Below are 22,346 nucleotides of genomic sequence, written 5' to 3'. Positions count from 1 at the left end.
CGTTTGGTTTCCTCTGACTCCGAGAGCTTTGGGGGGGGGGGGGGGTAATTCCTAGATGTCTGGGTGATCATTGGAAAGCAATGATAGTGCGAGCCTACCTGAATGTGCCACTGGAAAGGTTGTATAAATAGGATCTAAAATATTTTTAAAGATCAATTTGAGCCCTCAGCTGTTCAAGCATATGAGTGAAATGATGGCATTGACTCGTATTAACTTTTATACTTTTGGTGACATTATAACCGGCTTTAACTTGGCTTATGTTTGTTTCAATGGGCTCAAGTTCAGTTGGTACAAGTACAGTGTGATTTTTAGAAAATCCTTCTTTGCTAGGTGCTTCCTGAAAAAACACCACCGTAACACATGTTCATACTAGTGCGTATGTGTGTGTACATGTCTGCATGAACACATGAACTGAGTAGAAGAATATAAAGTAGGGACTCCATGTGTTTCGTCTTTATCTAATTCTTCATTACTGTTTCCCAAAAGTGACTTTTGAAGAAATGATCTGTGTTTCTATAAGCATGAGAGCACATGTATGTTTGTGTACGTGCACAGATTTGTGTGTATGTGTGGGACGTGGGTTTTATTGTAACTGTTTTGTTCCTCGGATAAGAGATAAGAAACTTCTCTAGAAAGAGTACCTACTAAAAATTTCTCTGGGGCGCCTGGGTCGCTCAGTCAGTTAAGCATCCGACTCTTGGTTTTGGCTCAGGCCACGATCTCAAGGTTCATGAGTTCAAGGCTCGTGTCACGCTCTGTGCTCTGCACTGACAGTGTGGAGCCTGCTTGGAATTCTCTCTCTCTCCGCGCCCCCTTCTCTCTGCCCCTCCTCTGCTTTCTTTCTCAAAAATAAATAAACTTAAAAATTTTTTCTGTAAATCCAGATATGCTAATGGGCTTGGACATAAAAGATATTTGAGAAACAGAATAAACTTGGTAGAGCCCAGGTTCTTGTGTCTTTGACCAAATAACATTTTTAGTTGTGACGTTGGAGACTTAAAAAAAAAAAAAATACAGTTAATTCAATGGGGAGACCATATCTGGATTCTGTAGCCTGATGAAAGAAAAGGTCAAGGTCATGCTGTTGAATTGTAATGGGTATGTGTGAGGCATAAATTTAGTTTTAATTAAGCTTTCAATGGTAATTTATTGACAAGTAGGAATTATCCTTCTCTTAAGCTATTGTTAGCTTGCTTCCAGGGACGTATCCTTTTGAAGAGAGGGCTGTTTGTTGCACTGGTTTATTGGGTAGGTAAACTGAATCAAGGCCGTGTCATTTAATACAGTTTTAAACACACCTTTCAGAGTATAATCTATGCAGATGTGTGTTTATGTGGTTCCTGCTGTGTGAATATATGTTTCTTCATGTAGTTGCATGTTTAATACGCATACAAGGGAAGGTCCTTTCCTGAAAGAGTTGTCTTTATAAATGATCCCAGCTCAGTATTCTCTCCCTTCAGGATGGTTTGGCTTGATCCTCGTGCACGTGGATGTCATGAATGCCTGGTTAGAAACCTTGATTCATGTACAGCCTTTGCTATGGAGGTGGTAACTGTCAAATATCACCCTAATGAGTTTTATTAGCTGATCAATTTTAAGGTAGCCGTCAGTGCTGGCAGCATTGAACGCGAGCCATCCCATCACCAGGGAAACCGCATTTAGGGGATAAAGTGCATTTTTCCTTTGTGTGAACAGAATGATTATTTGAAAAAAAAAATGTCCTAAGTTAGTTCTGCTGTGCATTTTGGAGGGATAAATGATGACAGGTAACCCGTGCATGTATTTTTAGTAGCAATTTGCCATCTTTCAGAATGGGTCCACTCCAGACCTCGGTTTTCAATAATTGTAATGTGGGATTAGTTGATAGCAGTTGTTTCCAAATCTTTTAAAAGCAGTAGCGTGTTGGGGCACCTCAGCCGGTTAAGCGTCCGACTCTTGATCTCTGCTCAGGTCTTGATCTCGAGGTCATGAGTTTGGACCCCACATTGGGCTCCATGCTGGCTGGCTGTGGAGCCTACTTTAAAAAAAAAAAAGTTCAAAAGCAGTAGATTGTTGTTCGAATAGAAATATTATAGATCCTTTACTTCAACAGTGCTTTATTAGGGCAGAATTACCGTAGAAGGTAAGATGAGCATTTATTGATGATGAAGCAAGAGGATTTGGAATAGGAAGTATTTATGACCACCATGGCAATCCCTCATCAGCCCCTGTATACACGCAATTTGAAACAAACATTCGCGCGGTCCACGGAGCACCTTGGAGATCGTCTGTTTTGGGTCGTTGGATTTCGGCAGCGATAGTGGTTCAGGTGAACACCACCACAAACAAAATAATGAGATCGTGTCCCCAGTCGACCTTCAAGCGGTCTCCCAAGCTGCTGCCCTGGGAGAAGGATGGTCTGGGGTCTCAGCCCGCTCAGGGCATGGCTTGTTGGAACGTGGACGGTAGGGGAGGCCGAGGGCAAACTTAACCACAGGAGAAATAAGTGCCTGGTCGCCCAGGAAGCTGGGAGCGTTCGTACTTTCCTCTTCCTCACCAGGGTTATGCTTCACTTGTTCAAAGAGGTTCTAGCCTAGCTGGTTGCAATGCAAATCCCTCTTTTCTCTCATTTGCTTCCCTTGTCAGGCCCTTTTCTTTTACTATCTTGTTACATTTGGGAATTAGGCATTTGCTTCTTTATTATTTGATGCTTCTTGTCCCTCCATATGGAGGATTTTTTTTTTTTTTTTTTTTTTTTTTTTTTACCTCCTTATTCCTCAGCCCTTAGCACAACACCTAGCACGATCCTAGCCTCTGGGAAACAATCCTCCATTGATCTGGTTAAAAGCTTTCGCTGAAGGAGGGAGTTTCTTGCCCTGTAGCATGTTCTTAGGAGACTTATGGTCCCAAAGCAGAAGCAGTGTTGAACTTGGGCCCAACTGTATTATGCACTTGGGGTGCCACCTTCCACTATGCCCCAGACATGCCTAGGTATTTCTTTTCTTAATTTGCGGTACACTTTATCTGCCTACGTTTTTTAAAAAAAGTTTATGTTTGAGAGAGCGAGAGCAGATGAGGGGCAAAGAGAAAGGGGGCGAGAGAGAGAATCCGAAGCAGTGGAAAATCTGACAGCACAGAGCCTGACATGGGGCTTGAACTCACTAACCGTGATCATGACCCAAGCCAAAGTTGGTGCTTAACTGACTGAGCCACCCATGCGCCCCATCCACCTACATTTTTAACAAATACCTTTGTTACAATTATTTTTCTTAATCTCCCCACTAATATATAAACTCCTTCTAAAAAGGCATGGATTCACTAACAGTAGTGACAGTTGCAAGGACAATAATGTTTTGTACTTATGAGAACCTTTCTATGTGCCGGGTACTATGCTCAGTTTTACTTGAGTTGTCCTTGAGCCATCCCTGTGAAGTAGATACTGTTGTTGTCCCTATTTTACAGATGGGAAACTGAGGGATGCAGGAGGTTAAGACAAAGAGAGGTGTAGCAGGCAGAGAAACAGAACTGGTAGGAGATACATATGAAGAGATTTCTTGCAAGGAATTGGCTTGTGTGCAAGTATGGGGCCTGTCCAGGCAGGTCCAAGAACCGGAAAGCAGGCAGGAACCGCCAGGCACCGTCTGGAGAAGGATCTACACGTAAAATTATCGTGGCCTCAGAGGAGCCTCAGCTCTGCTCCTCCCATCTTTCAACCCACCCGGATTTATGTAGGTAATCTATCTTTCTGCAAGTCAACTGATTACAGGCTTTAATCACACCCCCAGAATTACCTCACAGACACGGTTAAATGAGTGTTTGGATCACTGGGTGCTGGAGTCTTACCAATTAAAAAAAGAGGGGTGGTGGTCGGAGCGGTTAAAGTTGACCAGCTTCTTGACTTTGGTGCCACGGGACTCCACCGTCCCGACCAAAGCTGACCAGACCAACCGCCAGCCTCATCTTCTAGTGCGGCCATTAGAATATGAGGGGGACTTAGGTGGGAACTCGAGGGCGAGATTAGCCACCCTTTTGGAGCGTGAACGGGAAGCATCTGGATGCCGAGGTGGAGAAGCCATGAGGAAACGGCTGTCAAGTGAGTATATAAGCAGCTAAGTCACAAACCGGTGACCTCCCAGAGGTGACCTTGAGAGTTGCTGTGGTATATTAGGATTCTCCAGAGAAATAGAACCTCTGGGGTGGGATGGGTGTGTGTGTGTGTGTGTGTGTGTGTGTGTGTGTGTGTGTGTGTTTACACACATACATACAGTGGACCTTTGAACAACATGGGGTTTGAAGTGCACGGGCCCACCTCTGTGTAAATTTTTACCGTAAATACAGTATAGTACTGTAAATGTATTTTCATGCTTTGAATAACATTTTTCCTCTAGTTTACTTCGTTGTAAGGATATGATCTATAATACACATGTACAAAATGCGTATAAATCGACTGTTATCAATAAGGTTTCTGGTCAGCAGTAGTCTATTCATAGTTAAGTTTTGGGGAGTCAAAAGTTATACATGGATTTTCAGCAGGGGCTCAGCATCCCAGACCCCTGTGTTGTTCACGGGTCAGCTCTGTGTAGACAGCGTGAAAGAGAGCAGTTCGAGGAACTAGTTCCTGTGATTATAGAAGCTGGCAAGCCCCACATCTAGAGGATGGGCTGGCAGACTGGAGACCAAGGGAAGAGCCGGTGTTGAGTTTAAGCCCGTAGCCCGTCTACTAGCAGAACTTCTCGCTCAGGGGACGTTAGTCTTTTGTTCTGCTCAGGTCATCAGCTGGTTGGGTGAGGCCCACCCACGTCATGGAGGGCAATCTTCCTTTGCTCAAAGTCCACCAAAGACCCTCTCACAAAAACATCCGGAATCATGTTTGTCCAAATAGCTATGCACCGTGGCTAAGCCAAGTGGGTGCACAAAATTAATCATCACAAGCACCCTAGACTGTCACCGCCTTGTAGTTTTACTGTATGTGTCTATCCCCTGAACCCCCCCCCCCCCCCCCCCCCCGCTTTCCCCCCGAGCCTGTGTCTGGAAAGCTAATAGAGCTTGACTATCACCAGTCATATGCTCGGTCATTGCGCTCACTGTGGGCCCAGTGCTGGGTCTCTGATGTGGGGGATGGGATGCAGTCCTGGGTATTGTCCAGGGACTTGATAATCCAGGTGGTTGGTGAAGCTAATATGAAAATGATTCAATGCTATGATAATGGCAAAAGGAATTGGCCAGAAGGTAAGGCCAGTGTGGGCTGGCTGTTCCTTCTTATAGACCTGTACCCTCTGGGCTCCAAAGCCACCAGGAACCCTGAAAGAGTCACACCTGCATTCAGCATCTGGGTAGACAATTTATACCTTACGAACTTTCCCACCTACAATTAGAATATTGCTGAGCAAGACTGTGTGTAGTGAGGGAACCTCTGTGTATCCCTGCGTGTCTCAGGCTCACAGAAAATGCAAGGTTCACACACTTTTGAAGTTTGGCACTCAGAAGGAAGCTAAGCAGCAGATTATTTTATATCACAGTAGTTCTGTGACACAGAAGGGCTTCTGCCTGTTTCTACCTTATGTGGCAGTTGAGTACAAGAAGCCTTTCTAGAAGTGCTCTATGGCTTCGAGATAATAACACATGTTGGACATTGAGTGAGTAGACAAGAGAGGGAAGTTAGCCAGGTTCTTCCTTTGGTACTCAAGCCACCCTCAGAACTTGTGTTTTGTGATCTTATTCTTAGTGATTTCTGTGGAGGACGTTGTTGTTGTTTTTTTTCCTTGTGGCTCATAATAGTATTTCAGGATAAGATCTCAGTTCTTCGTCATTTAAAACCCCGTCCTCTTGTTTATATAAACCACATCTTCTTTATCCATTCATCAGTTGCTGGACATTTGGGCTCTTTCCACAATTCGGCTATTGTTGAAAGTGCTGCTATAAACATTGGGGTACAAGTGCCCCTATGCATCAGCACTCCTGTATCCCTTGGGTAAATTCCTAGCAGTGCTATTGCTGGGTCATAGGGTAATTCTATTTTTAATTTTTTGAGGAACCTCCATACTGTTTTCCATAGTGACTACTAGGCAACGAGAAAGAATGGAAAACTCGCCATTTGCAACAACGTGGATGGAACTGGAGAGTATTATGCTAAGTGAAATAAGTCAGAGAAGGACAGATATCATATGTTTTCACTTGTGCGGAATTTGAAAAACTTAACAGAAGACCATGGGGGGAAGGGAAGGGGAAAAATAGTTACAGAGAGGGAGGGAGGCAAACCGTAAGAGACTCTTAAATACAGAGAACAAACTGAGAGTTGAAGGGCAGTGGGGGAGAGGGGAAAGTGGGTGATGGGTGTTGAGGGGGCACTTGCTGGGATGAGCACTGGGTGTTGTAGGTAAGCGATGAGCCACGGGAATCTACTCCTCAAGCCAAAAGCACACTGTATACACTGTATGTTAGCTAACGTGACAATAAATTATATTAAAAAAAAGTCCTGTCAGCTTGTTCTGTTTTCAGCAGAAGTAAGGCACTGTTATTATTCCCTCCCCAACCCTCATTAGATATTTCGGCATCTCAGATTTGCAGGTTAATTACAAGCATACCCTAACCTACCCACCTTCCTTTTTATTTTAGTTTTTAAAGATTTTATTTTTAAATATGTCTACATCCAACGTGGGGCTCAAACTCATGACCCTGAGATCAAGAGTCGCATGCTCTTCTGACTGACTCAGCCAGGCGCCCAAACTCCCCAACTTTCCTTAGCTACCTCTTTCCCTCCTTGCCAAGACCATAATCATTTTTTGTTGCTTTGATCTGAATTTTCTCTCGTTCATTTATTTGGGGTGGGAGATGGACTTTTTGGAGTGGTGAAATGTGCTATAGCTTGTGGCGATTATACAGCTGTACACATTTAACAGAATTACTGAAAGGTACTGAAAATGGGTTTGTTTTATCGTAGATAGATTATACTTCAGTGAAGTTGATTTAAAAGTTAGTTTCATGTTAACTAAAACATCTTACTAAAATAAGATTTACTTCAATCACTGACATCATCATGGTTCACGGTCTACTCCTATATAGCCTGGCTTCCCAGTATTTGGGCAGAATACAGAATTTACCTGTTTTGCAAACTCACAATTTAACTTTTTGTGTATAATCTCCTTCAAAACTCATTAATCCACTAATTCTACCAGTTGTTGAGGGGACTGGGTCTCTGCTGTTTTTTGAATTGCTCTTTTTTTTTTTTTTTAACTTGAGGTATAATTGACATTATAGTAGTTTCAAGTGTACAACATCATTTGATATTTGTTTATATTGTGAAATGATCATGATAAGTCTAGTTAACATCTGTCACCATACATTTTTATGGGATGTTTCTTTTTCTTGTGATGAAGACTTTTAAGATCTACTCTTCCAAATATGTGATACAATATTATTATTTAAAAAATTTTTTTTTAATGTTTTTTGAGAGAGAGAGAAGGAGAGAGAGCGAGCACGAGCATGGGAGGGGCAGAGAGAGAGGGAGACAGAATCTGAAGCGGATCCAGGCTCTGAACTGTCAGCAAAGAGCACGATGTGGGGCTCAGACTCAGGGACTGTGAGATCATGACCTGAGCCAAAGTCAGAGACTTAGCCAACTGAGCCACCCAGGTACTCCTATTTTCATAATTTTTTAAAGTTTACTCACTTATCCAAGTAATCTCTACACCTAATCTGGTACTTAAACCCATGGTTGAGATCAGGAGTCGCATGTTCTTCTGACTGAGCCAGCCAGGTGCCCCTTCAATATCGAATTAATTATAGTCACCATGCTGTACAGTATATCCCATGATTTCATTTATTTTATAACTGGAAGTTGATACCTTTTGACCCCTTTACCCATTTCCCCCTATGTCTGGCAACCACCAGTCTGTTCTCTTTATGAACTTCTTTCTTTGTTTTGTTTTGTTAAAGATTCCACATATGAGTGAGATCATACAGTATTTGTCTTTCTCTCTCTGATGTATTTCACTGAGCATAATGCCATCAAGGGCCATCTATGATGTCACGAATGCCAAGATTTCACTTTTTATCACCAGATAATATTCCATTGTCTAAGTTTACGATACTTTTCCGATCACTTACTAATGGATGCTTAGGTTATTTTTGTTTCTTGGCTATTGTAAATAATGTTGCAGTGAACGTTAGGGTGCATGTGTTTTTTGAGTTACTATTTTTGTTTTCTTTGATTAAATGTTCAGAAGTGGAACTCCTGGATGCTATGGTCGTGCTATTTTTAATTTTTTGAGAAACTTCCATACTGTTTTCCACAGTGGCTGTACCAGTTTACCTTCCCACCAATAGTGCAAAAGGGTTCCCTTTTCTCCACGTCCTCACCAACACACTGATCTGTTTGATGATAGCCGTTACAGCAGTGTGAGGTGATACCTCGTTGTGGTTTTGATTTCCATTTTCCTGATGATGAGTGATGTTGAGCGTCTTGTCATGTGTCTGTTGGCCATCTGGATGTCTTCTTTGGAAAGATGTCTATTCATGTTTTCTGCCCATTTTTTAATTGGATTTTTTTTTTTTTTACTACCGAGTTCTTGATATATTTTGGATATTAATCTCTTTATATATTTTGGATATATGATTTGCAGTTGCTTTCTCCCATTCATTAGGTTACCTTTTCATTTTGTTGATGGTTTCCTTTGCTGTGTCGAAGCTTTTTAGTTTGACGTAGTACCGGTAGTTGATTTTTGTTTTGGTGTCCAATTCAAAAATTATTGCCAAGACTGATGTCAAGGAGCTTAGTAGCAGCTGTTTTCCTTCTAGGAGTTCTATGGCACCAGGTCTTAGGTTCAAGTCCAATCCATTTTGAGTTAATTTTTGTGTGTAGTATAATACAGTGGCCAGGTTTTATTCCTTTATTCTTTTGTCTGTGCTGCCCAGTTTTCCCAGCACCATTTATTAAAGAGCCTGTTCTTTCCCCAATGTATATTCTTGGTGCCTTTGAGCTGAACTTACTGATCATATAGTTATAGGTTTATTTTTGTGTGTGGTGTTCTCTTCCACTGATCTATGTCTGTTTTTATGCCAGTACCATACGGTTGGGATTACTGTAGCTTTGTAATGTACTTGGAAATCAGGGAGCACGGTGCCTCCAGCTTTGTTCTTGTTTCTCAAGATTGCTTTGGCTATATGGGGTCTTTTGTGATGCCATACAAATTTTAGAACTGTTTGTTCTATTTCTGTGAAAAATGCCATTGGAATTTTGATGGGGATTGCACCAAATTTGTAGATGGTTTGGGTGGTAGGGACATTTCAACAATACTTTTTTCTCTGATCCATGAACACAGAGTATCTTTCCATTTATTTTTTTATCTTTTTTAGTTTCTTTAACAAAATCTTATGTTCTTTTCCTGTTAAACACAGCCCTAAGGCCATCTTATCTGTTTTGAGAAATTCATATGTCATCTGTATGGAGTATCCATATGTTATCCATTGAACATCTTAGGTATAGGACATCCCACTAAGCAGTTCATCTGTCCTCTGAGAACTTGCTTCATATTCAGCTTTCCCATCGCTGTTCCTAATGCAACCAAATCAAGTGGCTGTCAAATCCAGCTTCTAGAAAGGGTTATTTATATCACTATTCTTTACTTCCCTTAGCTACCCTGTTTCCAAAATCTCCCCTTGTCCCCACTGGAGGATCTCCTACTGCACTGTAAAATCTTTGGGGAAGGGATTATTTAGGATTATTTAGGATTCTGCATTTTTATCCCTCATAGTACCTATAATAGTGCCTTGAACTTCAAAATTTCTTAAAACCTGCCCCATGAATTAGTACAGCAAAATATTAACGCATCTGCTGGAATTGCCACTTCTTCAACAATTTCCATGTGACACATTTTAATCTGAGCAAATAACTCTTGCACGGATAGAAACTGTCTTATAGAGGTCACAGGCTATTCAGGAAGCTGAATGGCTAGAACTGGTGGAATTTGGGGTTTTAGGAGAGGAAAGGGAGTGCCTTCAGAATCCCTCAGACAACTAAATGCCTCTTAGTATCTTTTCCCTTGCTTTCAGGGTTTGCTCTCCTATTAATAGCAGGCAGCTCCATGGTAGTAAAAAGACTTCGCTCCTGGGCAGAGGCGGTAATCTAAGAAAGCCTGTTTTCTTCCTCTGATTAATGGGCAGGGTTAAATGTGAATATATGTGGAAGCCCTTTGTGAACGTTATACCAACAAATAGGAAGCATTATTTCCTGACCTGTAAGAAGTAGGGAGGCAGGGATTTGGTGGGAGAGAGTTAATAGACACTACCTGGCATAATGATTTGGCTGAAGCTACTTCAGGAGAGCTGAGAGAAGGCTTTGCCCTGGATCCAGGAGGAGGCTTGAAGACTGACTAGGCGAGGAGCGCCCTAAATTCCGTTCAGCTTTCAGGGTGTGTGATTCTAGCCTTATAAAAACCACACATCTTGGGGGTGTCTGGCAGTCTCAGCCGGTAGAGCAGGAGACTCTTGATCCCAGGATTGTGAGTTCAAGCCCCACATTGGGCCTAGAGCTTACTTAAAACACACACATACGCATATGCGTCTTAAGACTTTGCACGTGCTGTCATTTGGGCCTTTCTAAGCCTTTTATTTTTATTTTTAAAAATTTACTGGTAAAACTTTTGTTGTTGAGGTACAGTCGACATCATGTTAGCTTCAGGTGTACCATGTAATGATTTGGTATTTGTATGTGAGAATTTTCAAGATTCACTCTCTCACCTGCTTTCGAGTATGTAATACAGTGTTAGGGCCCCGTATGGTGACTACGGTTACTATCTCCCTATGACTTACTCCTTTTATGACTGGAATTTGAACCTCTACATTTTCTCTACTTTGTTCTTTTTTAATTTTTTTTTTTAAGTTTATTTATTTTGAGAGAGAGAGGGAGAGGACAGACAATCCCAGGCAGACTGGGCATCGTCAGTGCAGGGCCCAGCGTGGGGCTCGAACTCACGATCTGTGAGGTCATGACCTGAGCCAAAGTCAGACGTTTAACCGACTGAGCCAACCAGGCGCCCCTCTAGTTCATTCTTCACGTGTAACATCTTTTGATTCTACTTTTATATTAGAGATTGAGCATCGTAAACAGCCCTGAATATTTGGGCCATCAGTATATTGATGCCCCAAACTCGACGGCTTAAAACCACAATCCTCTGTTTTGCTGAGGAATTGGCAGTTTGGTCAGGGTGTGACAAAACGACTTGTCTCTGAGGACCTCTGAGGCCTCAGGTGCGACTCTTGGGGGACAGGGACACCCAGGGCAGTCAGGGCGCCTCCCTGTCTTCATGAGTCTTGGGGCCTGTCCAGATGGGCTGTCCAGCATGGTGGCTTCAGACTTCTTTCATGGTAGCTCGGGGCACCAAGATCAAGTATTCTGAAGACAGGACATAGAAGTTGCAGGTGTTGTAAAACCTGGGCCTGGAAATTGGCGCTGTGTCACTCCTGCCATAGTTTGGCTCATAGAACCTGCCCCGATTTATTGGGAGGGGACAGAGACCCTGTTCCTTATCAGGCCAAAAATTGCGGCCATCTTTAATCTACCAAATAAGCCACTGCGTGTCTTACGTATATTACTGGTGATGAAATAGGCCCATATCCTTTACTTGGTCATTTGCTTCCAGGATTTGGATTCTTACTGATTTCCTAGGACTGCCACTTACACAACTTGAATTTATTGTCTCACAAATCTGGAGGCTAGGAGTTTGAAAGCAAGGTATTGGCAAGACTGGCTCCTTCTGGAAACTTTGAGGGAGGATGTGTTGCGTGCCTCTCCCCGCCTTTGGTGCACCCGCTGGTCCATGGTGATCCCTGGCTTATAGATACATCTCTCCAGTATCTGACTCCTTTGTCATGTGGCCTCCCAGTGTGTCTGTGCCTCTGTCCCTCCCCTTAGGAGGCCACTGTTACTGGAGTTAGGGCCTACCGAGTCGTGTATGACCTCATCTTAACTAGTTAAATCTGCGAGGAGCTTGGCCCCCACTTGTGAAAGAGGCAGCAGGCTGGGTCACTGGCCGAAGGTTGCTACAGTCATTTTGATTTGATTTGATTTTTGAGAGAGAGCGCACGCAAACACACAAGTGAGTGAGGGGCAGGAGAGAGAAGCGGGGCTCACCCGAAGCGGGGCTCGTGTTCACTCAAAGTGGGCTCGAGCTCACCCTATGTGGGACTGACTCACAAACTGTTAGATCATGACCTGAGCCAAAGTCAGATGCTTAACAGCTGAGCCATCCAGGCAGACGTCTGCTACAGTCATCTTTAAATCAGGGCTTGATGTCACAGTGAGAGGGACACAATATGATTGCTTTCTGAATGTTCTTCTTCCCTCCATTTGCTTTCATTCTTTGCTTATTACTCTCCCAGTGCAAGAATATAGTTCTAAAATGTCTGTGAAGAAACGTTTCTATATTTTTATTTTCAGAGAAATTCTTTATGGAATATATCATTTATTCCTCATGTAGGAGCGATTCCAATGTAAAACACATGATTTGCACTAGTTCAGAATCATAAAAGTCAATAAATACTTCCGCCTTATATTTTGGGAGAAAAAATTACAACTTCCATCATTTAAGCACAAATTTTTATCTCTAACATAAAAATAATTGTCCCGAATTGCTGCTGTTGGGGAAATCTTTCTTTCCTTTTTCTTTTCTTTCTTCTTATTTTTTTTCCCTATGTGTAATTGATCCCCCATACCTCCAGAAAAAACATCTATCAGGTTAACACTCAGGAAATGAAAAGGTGAGGGTTTCTCACTGACGGAGAAATGATCACAGTAAGGCATGCTATTTAGAATTTACTAACATTTGGGCACATAAATCATAGCAATAATACTTCATAATTACACGGTGCCTCTCATTTGAGATTCTAAAAGGATTTATAGGCCGACTTGTAAGATGTGACAGTTATATTAAACTCTGGGCTTGGAGTCTGTTGATGGCGATAATTCAAGAACAGGAATTTGGATGTGGGGAAAGGTGCCTTCTAGCCCCTTCTGCGGGAGGTTAGCTGGGTATCGAATTGTGTTTGTTGTAAGAACCTGGCCGCTTGAGATTTGTAGTTTCTTTACTTTTATTCAGAGGTAACTTCCACGTTAACTCTACCTCTTTAAACATATCAAAGTTTTGAATTGTTACTAAGCACGCACTCGATAAGATTCAGAAGGTACATGTCTATCCGTAGAGATACGTGTTGGCCATATGTTGACAAAGGTCTTTCTCACTTCTCTTGCCCAGGTTCCTACTGTGAGCAAAGGTGACCACCTTGACCAGATTTTTGTGTGTGCTACACACGTGTTGGCACTTATTTATATGTATTTACGTGTATATGTATATTCTTATTTTTTAAAATCTTGTTTTAAAAAAAAACAACTGTAGGGGCACCTGGGTGGTTCGGTCGGTTAAGTGTCTGACTCTTGATTTTGGCTCAGGTCATGATCTCATGGTTTGTGAGTTTGAGCCCGGTGTCAGGCTTTGCTCTGACAGCGTGAAGCCGCGTGGGATTCTCTCCCTCCCCGGCTCACGTTCGCTCTCTCCCTCTCTCTCAAAATAAATCAATAAACTCAAAAAAATATTTAAAACATAAATATACAACAGTGATGGAATCTAAAACTGAATTGCAGCCATATTGCACAACTGTATAAATTTACCTCTTGGCTCCCACCACTCTATCAGCTTTTTTTTATTAGGATTCCATCAAATTTAGGCATTATTTGAGAATTGACATTTGAATGCTATACTTTTCAAGGCAGGAGGCATGGTGGTCCGTTTTTCAGCTCACATCCGTGTTCTTTTGTGTCCCTGTGGAGCATTTTAAAGCCTATGGATCTTGCATGGTTCTTTTAATTGCTAAATATTTTATCCCTTTTATTATTATTGCAAATGGGATTTTTTTCTGTAATATTTTCTACCTAGTTGGCTGACTTGTAAAAAGGGAGGCTCTTGTTTTTGGTGGGTTGAATTTATTCCCAGAAATATAAATACATTCTTATACTATGTGTGGTAATTTCCTTGTTGATTTTCTTGGGTTGGGCAGGTATACAATCTCACCTGTTGCAAAAAGGGATCATTTACCTCCTTTTTACTTTTACCAAATTTCTTTTAATAATTGTGTTAACGAATATGTCCAAACTAATTTTACATAGGAATGATGTGATTATTCTTGCCTTCGTCTTAATTTTGCTAAAAATGCCTCTAGTTTCCCCCTTTAAGGATTCCATCTATATAAAATAATGTATATTACATTGTGTATAAGGTGTAAATCTATATTACTTTATTAAGAGTTCTTATGGGGCGCCTGGGTGGCTCGGTCGGTTAAGTGTTCGACTTCGGCTCAAGTCATGATCTTGTGGTTCACGAGTTCGAGCCCCGCGTCGGGCTCTGTGCTGACAGCTCAGAGCCTGGAGCCTGCTTCCGATTCTGTGTCTCCCTCTCTCTCTCTGACCCTCCCTCCATTCATGCTCTGTCTCTCTCTGTCTCAAAAATAAATAAACGTTAAAAAAAAATTTTAAACAAAAAAGAGTTCTTAGAAATCTGGAAGAGAGATTAATTCATTCATCTGATAAATTTGCAGGCCTCCAATATTCCAGGCAGGTTTCTAGCTCTGGGGATGTGGTGGGAGGCGAACCAGAGACAAAGCCCTTGCTGTCAAGAAGCTCAAAGTGTCGTGGAACAGACAAGACCAAAAGTCAAATAATAAATGTCAGGTTGCATGAAGTAGATGAGGAGAGGAACAGAGAATAATGCAAATTTATTTAGGATGGTCACGAAGGGATTTAGCGTTTTTAAGTGTCTTTTTATTAGCTCTTGCTTTCTTTTTTTAAATTTGAAATTTTGGAGACACTAGCTCTCTTCGGAACCACAGTCCCTTTCCCCAGCCACTAGCGCTGCCTCCAGCCAAGGGGACTTTAGAGCATACCCAGTGAGCGATTCACCCTCTGGGTCGGCTGGTGGGTTTTGCTTGTTCTTCTGTTATTTCCAGGAACTGATTGTTGAAGAAATGAACCGAATTTGTTAAAGACCAGGGTAATTTATCACCTTGGATAGAGATACTGTTGCTAAGGCAACTGGCTGCATTCCGGGACCCCAGCCTGCAAACGTGACACCTGCCAAGATCTCGGCATCCTGCGTGTCCCTGGCCACCAGCTCTCTGTGTGTTACTTCCGGCCTGGGCAGCATCTGCAGCCCCGTGTCTCCCCCGGGCAGCTGCTGGCATATCTGCCTTTGCCTCCTCTCCCTGTCCCTCCCTCCCTCCCTCCAGCCTCCTGTCAAACCTGCTGGGATGGCAGGAGTAAAATGGGAATGATTGCGGCCTTGCAGGGCGAGTGCGGAATCTTGCCTTGGCTGTTCCCGGCATCCCACCTGCTTCCAGCCGATACATCTTGGGTGAGACTCGGGGTCATTGTAGCTAGTTGCTCAGGTGACAAAATCAAGGTGGGAATGTGGACTGTGGCGCCTTCTTTGTTCCATGTAACTCCCCCCCCGCCCCCTGCAGTGGTCTTTTTTTTTTTTTTTTTTTTTTTAATTGAGGTATATTTGACCTGTAACATCATATTAGTTTCAGGTGTACAACGTAATGATTGGATATTTGCATATATTGCGAAGTGACTACCATGATAGGTCTAGTTAAAATCTGTCAGCATGTGTAGTTAGAACGTTTTTTCTTGTGATGTAAACTTGGAAAATCTAATCTCTCAGCAGCTTTCAGATACACGGGGCACTGTCATTAACTGTCGTCACCATGCTGTACGTTATATCCTCAGGACTTCCTTCTTTCATAACTGAAAGCGTGCGACTTTTGACCTCCTTCAGTCTCCCCACCCCCCCCCCCCCTTGCAACCACTAGTCTGTTCTCTGTATCTATGACCATATATATATTTTTAAGGACCTACATAGAAGTGAGATCCTGCCATATTTGTCTTTTCCGGTCTTGACTTACTTCGCATACGCCCTGTGTGGTGTTCCCTATACAGAAAGATGAGGTTGTTAATACGTTATCGTATCATGACCCAGCGTGTTTTTTAATTTTTAGGTATTTTCCAGTTCTTAAATAATTTCTTATTTCTCCCCTAGTCCTGTGTGCCTCTTTCTTTCCTCAGGGACTTTGGTTCTAAATTCATCTGAAGCCTGTCTTCCCACCTCGACCACTACTGTCTTCTTCCCAGATACGGTCACTTGCCTTTGAACTCCCCCTGCTTGTGACATCGGCCCCACATTGTATTTTCCACAAAGCAACTAGAGGGAATCTTTTTTTTTTTTTTTTTTTTTTTTTTTTAACATTTATTCATTTTTGAGAGACAGAAACAGAGTGCAAGCAGCGGTGGGGCAAAGAGAGAGGGAGACGCAGAATCCAAAGCAGGTTCCAGGCTCCCAGCTGTCGGCACAGAGCCTGACGCGGGGCTCGTGCTCAGGAACCACGAGATCATGACCTGAGCTGAAGTTGGACGCTTAACCGACTGAGCCACCCAGGTGCCCCTAGAGGGAATCTTTTAATAGCCATGTCAGATCACAGAACTGTTAAAAAGCTCCAATGGATGTCTGTTGTACCTACAATAAAACCCGAGTCTTATCTGTGGCCTGCAGGCTCTGTATGATCAGGCCCCTGCTCTTCTCTGACCTCATTTCTCAGACTTCTTGTACCTTCCCCTCATTTCCTTGGCTCCAATCACCTGGCTGCTGCTGTCCCCTGCACATGCCACAACACTCCCACTTCAAGACCTTTGTGTTCCCTGGTCCCCCACACAGCTGTCCCCACGCCTCCTGCTCATTTCTCCCAGGCCTCTGCCCAAATGCTTCCTTTTTAGAGGGGCCTTTCCAGACCAGTCTTTATAAGGTAGATCCCCACCCTACCCCACCCCACCCCATCACTTTCTGTCCCCTTGTCTTTATTTATTTTTAGTTTTTCCTTAGTTTTTTTTTTTTTTTTTTTAATGTTTTTATTTTTGAGAGAGAGAGAGAGAGAGAGCATGAGCAGGGGAGGGGCAGCGTGAGAGGGGGCAGCACAGAGCCCGATGCGGGGCTCGAACTCACAAACCATGAGATCATGACCTGAGCCGAAGTCCAACGCTCAGCCGACACAGCCACCCGGGTGCCCCGCTTATCTTTGCTTTTTAAATCGTGCTCATGACTTGATTCCGTCTGCCATTATGTCATGTATGTATGTGTCATTTGCTGCCCTGGAAATGTAGCTCTCTGTGGTTGTGTCACTGCTAGCGTATAGCAGATGCCCAGTAAATACTGACTGAAAGAACGAATGACCCTTGCAGGTGTTGTCTTGACTCTCTGCCGAATGAAGTAAGTGGGGAAACGCGAAGAAAGAATGTTCACCCAGAATTTCCGCTAGATGTGTGCTTGAGTGCAGTTTTTCGGGAAGAGATTTCTGTCTCCGGTTGGTGGCTCTCTGTGGACGTTTTGGGTCAAGTAGGAAAGTGGTGACTTGGAACACAGGTCCGGAGTCTCCGGCAGAGCCTGGTGGAGGTGTGGAAGTGGGGGCTTTTGCCGGGGGCTCTAGAAGGGGCTGAGGGACCAAGGGTGGGGGGGGGGCTACTCTCCTGTCCTTCGTCTGTGTGTTCAAGGCAGTATTACGTTGTTGATGGAGGAGGTGATAGATGGTGGGAGGCGTAGCGGCCGTCTGTGTTGTGGCTAAGCCCCAGGGTCTATGGCCAGGCTTTGCTCTGTGTTTGCCATTTTAGTACCCCTTGCTGTTTAATGTGGATTGCTGCTTTTCACGTCTAGCTCACAAGAGCAGGAAGCCGCAGCTGATGGGTTAGCGGGGTGTGCGTGGGAGAGAGAACCCATTCACTCGTTGTTTCAGATCGCAAAACTAAAAGCAAGTGGGAGCATGAGACATAGAAGACAATATATGGTCCCGGTGCCCAGTTTCCCTTCAGCGCGTGACCGGCCATCTCTTCACCATGACCTCCTGGAAGGGCACGCTACGAATGAGGGCGACCAGAGATTGGTGGCGGGAGACACGACTGGGTTTGCTTAACCCTTCTCTGGTAGTTCAGGCCCCCGTGTGAGGGGAGAGTGCTGCAGATGCCCAGAAAGGGTTAAACGTATGTAATGTCCTGGCGGGGTATGAATTTGTTTTGATGGTTCATCCTCAAGGAGGAGGCTGAAATGTCTTGCAAGAAATCACTGGCATTGCTCATTTTTTGAAAACAACAGCAACCCATGCTGCTGATCCATTTAGAAGTATGAGCAAGGGACGCCTGGGTGACTCCGTCAGCTGACTGACTGTTGAGAGGACTCTTGATTTCGGCTCAGGTCAGGATCTCATGGTGCGTGGGATTGAGCCCTGCATCAGGCTCCATGCTGACAGCGTGGAGTCTGCTTGGGATTCTCTCTCTCTCTCCTCCCCCCCTCCCTCCCCCTCCCCTCTCTGTCCACACTCCCTCCCTCCCAGCCTGTCCCCCTCCCTGTCCTTCCCCCACTCACACGCCCCCTTTCTCTCTCACTCTCAAAATAAATAAATGCACACACAAAAATAAAATGTGAGCGAAAGTACGGCCTTAAAGCTGGGAATGATACAGCAGACCTTGACCACCATTTAGATTAAATAATAACAGCCATCATGATAATAATGAATTTTGTTAGTGATGTCGAAAACCAGAGGAAAATTAGGTGTGACAGTGAGAACATAAGAGCCATCAGGCAGTAAGTTGCTTCCTGGGGGGCAGTGTTGCTTGTTTGACTCAGAATCTGAACGTTCCCACCGAGCAGAGGGAGAACCTTGATCATTTCAACAACTTAGATAAATTGCTGGCCAGGGCAGATTTAGTAGCTGGCAAAACGAAGTCTTAGTAAAGCTGTGAACATCTCTGAACCGGCTTAATTGTTGAAGCTTCGTTGAGATCACTAGTGTTGCTATTTATTGCCGTTGGCGGTCAGCACTTCGTGTGTTGGTAGGAGCTCCCTGGGCCCTCGTGAGGCCCTTGCGATGTGTCCGCTCTTGGGGTGGGGCACGTCATTTTGGAGCAATTCCGCTGGTTAAGATGAAGAGTTTCACTTACTTTTCCCTCCTCTGTTCTCATGTGTGCTCAAGTCGGTAGATCGCATTCCGCTGTTCTGCTGTGTTTTGCTCAAGGCGGGATCATTTGCCAGACTGGCTTTGCATCTCCTGACTCGCTAAATAACCTCAGGCACATGGTTTTTGTTTTTGAGAGAAAATCCCAAGCAGGCTCTGCGCTGTCAGCAAGGAGCCCAACACGGTGCTTGAACTCACGAATCGTGAGACCATGACCTGAGCTGAAATCAAGAGCCGGATACCTAACTGACCGTGCCACCCAGGCGCCCCCTTAGGCAGGATTTTAAACTTCTTCCTGCCCCTTTTTCCTTTTCTGTAAAATGGAAATAATTTCAGAACTATTATCAGGACCAAAAATCCATTATATGATAGTATTGGATTATAACCCTTAGAATAAAATACCCATGATTCATGCTGATATAAGTAAAGGGAGTAAACAGAGGAAACAGCTCTTCCTTGGAGTAGAATTCCAATTAATAAATGTAGAAGGAATGAGAGAAATAGATTACCCTCTGGACAAAACAGTAGTAATGGCTAAAGTTAGTAAGTGAAAGTACAATGAGAAACAAGATATTTACATAATCTCTTTCTCCCCACAAGATACTTACTAATTACAAAGAGAAAATAGTACTTTGGAGAAATGCAGCAGATACCCCTACAACCAAGCGATCAAGGTTAACATCACCAGTGATAATAAGACTTAACGACATCATGTACCCCTCCCCCTGCCCCCCCAGACACGATGCACTGAGAAATCACATCACACTGTGGTATTCTTGCCTCAAATGCACATAATCTCAGTTTAATCATTCAAAACCATGAGGGACGTTTTGGAAACACTTGGCCTGGACTTCTCAAAGATTTTTTTTTTAATTTTAATTTATTTTTAATGTTTATTTCTTTTTGAGAGAGACTGCGAGTGGGGGAGGGTCAGAGACAGGGAGACACAGAAATCTCTGTGTCCGACGCAGGGCTCGAGCCCATGAACGTGAGATCGTGACCTGAGCCGAAGTCGGACGCTTAACCGACTGAACCATGCAGGCGCCCCGTTTGTTTATTTTTTAGAGCTTGAGCAAGGGGGAGGGGCAGAGGGAGAGAGAGAGAGAATCATAAAGCGTTAACCTTAGGGGAAGCTGGGGGAAGGGTCTGTAGAAATTCTGGGTGATTTTTTTTTTTTTTTTTTTTTTTGCAACTTGGATGTAAGTCTCAACTTATTTCAGAGTAAAATGATTTTATTTGTTTTTTAAGTTTATTTTGAGAGCGAGCAGGTGTGCATGAGCCGGGGAGGGGCAGAGAGAGAGGGAGAGAGAGAATCCCAAGCAGGCTCGGCATTGACAGCGTGGAGCCCGACTTAGGGCTTTGAACCCACCCACTGTGAGATCATGACCTGGGCCAAAATGAAAAGAGTCAGTCGCTTAGCACACTGAACCCCAGACCTTCCCCCTGAAAGCAAAATGATTTTGAAACTCCATTATGCATGCGGGGACCTTGACTGAGTGTGTCCAGCATAGTATGTGCTCAGTAAACTGATGATTGCCGCTGCTGCTCTTTCTATTGGGCGTGGAGGGTGGTGGTTACAGATATTGTTGGTTCTGCCAGGGCAGTAGCAGGCGAGAAGCTACTCTTGTGTTGTCATAGGGTTACAGGCTTGGTGCTCGTGTCCTTTGACAGCTGGCTCTCACTGTGTCTGCCTAGAAAAGTTTAGGCCCTCAGGCTGACCTCGAGCCAACACCCCTGTGGGAGAAGAGGGGCTAGAACTGGTCATTGACTCAGTGGATCTCTGCTTGGAAGCTGGGGGTGGGGCCATCAGATCCTGGCTTCTTCCCTGGATTCCTGGCAAACCTGTTGTCACCTTTCCCACCTCATGGGAAGAAAGAGGAGTAGGCTCCTCGCTGTTTTTCATGGCAAGGTGGAGAGTTTGAATTTTGCTTCTGCTCAGAAACCATTTGCAGGAACCTGACCACACGGTCACGCCTCGTATGCAAGTGAGTCTGCGCAGGGGCAACCGGCTTAAAGACTGATAAAGCCTGGGGAGGGATGGTCTCAAGCGGAGAAAAGGGGAGTGGATTCCAGGGGAGCAGGAATGGTCCCTGCCCCAAAGTACCTTCTGCGATCTTTGTATAGTTCAGAAAAGTTTTACAGGTATGTTGCCCACACCTTCAACCCTACCTCTTATTACCTATACGCAGAGAAGGTCTGGGGCACCTGGGTGGCTCAGTAGGTTAAGCCTTGGACTCTGGATTTCAGCTCAGGTCATGATCTCACGGGTTCGTGAGATCGAGCCTCACGTCAGACTCTGTGCTGACAGCACGGAGGCTGCTGGGGGTTCTCTCTCTCTCCCTCTTTGTCCGTCCCTCCCCGCTTGTACTGTCTCTCAAAAAAGAAGGTCTAAGCTCTTAAGAGCTGAAGCATTGAGAGCCCGATTGTAACCCGACGGCATAAGATGTTGATGTGCATCTCCTAGCATAACGTACTTTTGAGGGCGTTCGTGGATCTTAAGGTACCTCTGCTGGTCTTTTCTTTCCTTGCAGGGGAGTTGTGTTTGCTCCTGAAAGACGTGTCAGGTCTTTTGCCTGAGTGTGAATGAGGCTATAGATTTGATCCCTGCGGGGATAGATCTCATGGTGCTGCTGCTGTGGGAGGGCTCTTACCAGACACTGACCCGAGTCCCCGACCCTCATGCTACATACTCAGAAGCTGCTGGATGTACTTTGGAGGCCGTGTAGCACCTGGTAAGCTGGCAAGGGAGAAGTCTTTAGAGCAGTTGGAGGAGGGGTAGCAGGAGGTAAGAGACCGGCCACTTTGTCACTGGGCGAACGTTCACTTTTCACATCCATTCGCTCCTTCTTCTGCTCACGTGGTGTCAGCAGCAGCTGTGTATCTGTAGGGAACTTGGGGGACCTGAGGGCCACAACAGTCACATCACTGCATTGTGGGCATGTCCATGCAGCCCCACGTGGACCAGTTTAGTTCTGTCTAGAGAGAGTGAGCCCTTCTCCCATGCCCGTAGAAGGTTTCCAGTCCTCATGCCTGACGCTCGACATCCAGAGGCTGTAAAAAACAAACCCCAAAACAAACAATAAGTTGGGATGGTGAAATCCGAAGCCCGCCCCCAACCTCGGAGGTAAGGAAATGTCAGTAGCCGTGTCTTTATCTGTAAAGAAAAGAACGTTTAAGAGGCTAACTTTTTTTGGGGGGAGGTGGTCAGAGAAAAGGTCACGGGGACGGTAACGGGTTATTTTGTAGCTGAATTAAAATCTAAGAAAGTTGATAAAGTCTGAGACACAGTCGCTATTTTAGGCTTAGTTTCAGGAAAACCTCACAGT

General features: G+C 44.2%; 1 protein-coding gene across 3 annotated transcripts in view; it reads left to right on the top strand.

Annotated features, from left to right (window-relative positions):
• The window catches only part of OSBPL10 (oxysterol binding protein like 10), a 309,461-nt gene that overhangs the window by 163,677 nt on the left and 123,438 nt on the right, over positions 1-22,346 (top strand). The window lies entirely within an intron of this gene.

Source organism: Panthera pardus, unplaced genomic scaffold, assembly GCF_024362965.1.
Source record: "Panthera pardus isolate Hobbes unplaced genomic scaffold, ASM2436296v1 HiC_scaffold_16, whole genome shotgun sequence".
Taxonomy (NCBI): Eukaryota; Metazoa; Chordata; class Mammalia; order Carnivora; family Felidae; genus Panthera; species Panthera pardus.
The sequence above is the reverse complement of the archived record's forward strand: the minus strand, read 5'-3'. Positions and strand labels throughout refer to the sequence as shown.